Raw genomic sequence first — 4,021 nt, 5'->3', positions numbered from 1 at the left:
ATGTGAAAATCACTATTTCAAGTTCGATGTTTTTCACTCCAACGGTGATTGATTTCAGGTGCATTGAGGCGTAATATACAGAAAATGAAAAAGAATAATTATAAAAGAAAATCATTAAGCATATTCTAAGTCAGGCGTTTCGACTTGAATACACATGGACACCGTTTCTCCAGGCCACATTATTCTACTGCAGTGATAAAAGACTGTGCTCCCCAGCTATGTAGGATTCTGCAGCACTTATAAAACTTTGGCCTAACCATGTTCCTGTGCTTTGGAGGACATCCGACTGCTGGCCTACCATCACACGTTCTATAATTCCTGGAATGACTCCTATTGGCCCCTCAGATTAAGAATAAAACCACCTTTCAGGACCAACTGCAGTTAGATTATCACATAGGTTGGGAATTAAATGCACCATCACACACCTGCTTTAACAAACAAGGCATTTAACATATTTCAGCCCCAGTCTCTTGACAGCATAAAACTCCAGAAATACTGTTTTAGCGTTTAGTTTTCAAATAACATCCCTTTTCAGTACCTGTCTCCACTACCTGTCCCTTTAAAGCTAATGCCTTAAAGTCTGCTGCCATCTCAAGGATTAGAGATACTCCTCATTTGGGAACAATTTCCTTAGATGTGGACATACGAGACAGATGACTTTAAATGAGTAAAGAATGTAGGTTAAACTGGAAAAGATATCAAGCACTTGGTTTTCCCCTCTTGGACGTTTCAATTATGCACTTTGAAACAAGCATCTTCTCATATGTTGGGGGGGAAAATTACTAACCTACTGGTGATGATTACCTTAAATGCCTGACAGAGGCAGTCATTAAAATACCATGCTGAATAGCATGGTTAGTGCAGCAATTTTCTTTATCTGAGAGAGACAAAAGCTGAGATGTTTGACTGTAACATTCAGCATTGAACTTGCTGTAAAGCAAATACGTCTTACCAAAACAAACATTTGTGTCAAACACATTGAGGAATTGGATATGGCCTGTGCTTATTATTAGACACTGAGACTAACATAAACTGTAGATTACCTAGAGACAAATGTAAAGACATGTATAAAAAACATATGTCCAACATCTGACCTTGCTCCTTGAATCATGTAGGAACAGAGAACAATTATGTCATAATCTAGCCGCCAGTCTTCAAGACAATGGCTGAAATTTTAAAAAGTGAAGGAGGTGCAATGGTCCAGTCAAAGTCAAGACATGAGCTTGACCACAGAGTTGTGCTTAATCCAAAGCCTGGAACCTAATGGACCGAAGCAACTTTATGTAAAGACAGTGTTAGGTCAGTAGCAATGTAAAAGACCAATGAGGTCACAGAAAGGACAGATAGTTTCCAGTTATTACTGGAAAAGGCTAGGTCAACCCAGTGAATCATTGATGATTGGGTGTATCTATATTTACTGACTGTGTCTGCCTTCTTATTTTGTTTATCACCAAAAATGGTATGCAGCATGAGTTTCATCTGAGGATAGATTTATCTACTTTGAAGATTTTTTTTATGGTTCGCAGCCCCAAACATCCAATAACAAAATAACAAAAAAAATTATATTCTTTGCACATTCAACCACATAGTGTGAGCCTGTTTGTTTTTGGTTATCTGTGCAACAGAATGGAAAACAAGTCAATTAAAATCTAATAAAGGTCAATTAGTCTTTGCAACGTCTACTCATCAAAATGTAACTCATTTTAATTTCTTTATGTCAAAATATTCTTGCTACAAAAGAGCTGGCAAAATGTTCACCAGAGGAGCAAACAGAATATTAGATGAAAAGCACTGTTTTGAGTTGCACATATTTTGCATAAATCAGGTGAAGTATCCTATAAAGAAATGAGAGGTGTGTGTACAGCGGCATGAAGTAACACGCAGCAGAGGTAACAAATAAATAGAAGGGGCAATAAAATCAGGCTGGAAACATATGGTGTTCTTAAAGCCAATAGTTATTCAAAAATAAAACCCTATCATTTTGCTAGAAAAGTGTCAAGAACAGGATTGGAAATAAAACCTAGCGAGGTTTCACATCAAAACATAAAGCACACAAAATTGTGCAGTTATGTTAAGATGACTCTACTAAATGTTATATACAGATGTTTACAGCAAACACAAACTAATTTTCTTCATAAAAGCTCAACATATTTATTTATTTCCGTGCATACAAAGATCAAGGTGACTGAATAAAAAATTCTGGAATAGGCTTCACTTGCTCGGCACTGGTTTAGTTTCAGAGCAAAATGCTTGATAACTAATGAACAGAACTAGGTCTATGTTTGGAGATGAGCAGGCTTTCCGTTACCTTCCTGTGCTATTCCACTAGATTAAAATCTCACTTCACAGACAGTCTGTGCTTTCTCCCATATACACGGATTGCCCATGTAGAATTTCAGCCGGGCCACAAAGCAAATAGAGACAGAAGTTGTAGTTGAAGATATCAATTTTCTGCGCTGTTTTAGAATTGCAGTGTCTCTGTAGCTGTAGCAATGGCAGTGAAGGAAGTGAACAAAACCATTCAGTCCGTGTTGGTCACGCTTCCAAATGATGAATTAACATTAACAAACGAATCGGCACTTCTATCTTCAAGATGAAGGAGAGTTGTTTACAGCACAGGCAATTTGCGGTAAGCTTCACAGCGTTGAACTGACGCATTATATACGTCACGGACAAACCTTAGCGATTGGGCAAAATCTAAAACTTCAACACAGTCTACGCCTCCAGGAAGCAAACATTTCTCAGTTGCAGAGCCCAGACCCTCTAGAAATAAAGTGTAGTACAAGGGTCTGGTTTTTACCTCATCGTGCAAGTTTCATGGGAAATTAATAGGAAATGACAGGCATCGCTTTCTTTCTGCTGAGCCTTTAAAGCATGAGTGTGTCTGCAGGACAGGCAGCCTGTGCAGGATGTACCACACCATTCACCCAATGACCAGTGGTGAATGATAAGCACCAGCTCCTCTGCATGGACAAGATAGTATAGATGATGGATGATTAGTTTATATATTTTTGAGTATAAATCAGATCTGTTTATCTCACAAAGTGGCTTAAGATGACATTTGATGCTAGATAAACCAAGTGATTTAAATTGAATTGGTTGTTGCTACTACATAGTCCTATTTTCAAAAAAACAACCAAGACATGTCTTTTGTTTATTTTCTTTCTGTTTCCTTCAGGCTAAAATGTCTGGGTGATGTGATGTTCAGGGTAACCTGTGATATTAACATGTGTTGGTCAAACCAACATAGATTTCCCTTTCCTTCCGTGTAGATATCGGGAACAGTCTGTTGAGTTAGATGAAGTGGAAGAGCAATAAATCATTGGGGTTATTTATACAAGGTTGGGCTGCAGAGCTAACAAGTCAGGTAGATTCAACAGTGTGGCAGTTCACTTTGGATCATGTTTCAGGAGACAGATTGTATTGTAACACAAATAGGTCCTCACCTTTTGACTCATTCCTCAAAGGTTTTATCTTACAATTCTCCATCTTTGTTTAAAAGTCTCTATGTTGTTGTTTTTTTAATCAGTGAAACAATACAATTTAGCTCATTGATAAGATTTTTTATTTCAAATTGAGCATTGATTTGTTTAGATGTCTCATGAATTGCTTCAGGATGTAAATCTTTACCATTTAATTCAGATAAGAGTGTTCATTGTATTCCAAGTTCGCAAGCTAACTGTCATGCCTTATGTTTGAAAAGAGCCTAATTGCAGAGTAGAACTGTGGTGAAATAAAATATTTTAATAAAAGAACTTACAGAACAAATGCAGACTGAACAGGTCTTGGAACTTGGGAAGCAAATAACAAAGTATCCAGTGACAATGAATGAAAATGCTGGAGATTAACTCTTCTGGTTTGCTTTGTCATTTTCACTTCTTCTCAGTATTTAATCAGAGGTAAATGGGAACAAAGGGAGAAGAATATAGGAAACAACTGTGAATGGAAGAAAACGGCTGAGGTGAGATCAATAAGTGACCCCTTAATGTCCGAATTATTGTACAAAAATGTTACTTCAATC

This window comes from Poecilia reticulata, linkage group LG14 (genome assembly GCF_000633615.1).
Source record: "Poecilia reticulata strain Guanapo linkage group LG14, Guppy_female_1.0+MT, whole genome shotgun sequence".
NCBI classification, from domain to species: domain Eukaryota; kingdom Metazoa; phylum Chordata; class Actinopteri; order Cyprinodontiformes; family Poeciliidae; genus Poecilia; species Poecilia reticulata.
This window is presented reverse-complemented; position numbering follows the sequence as displayed.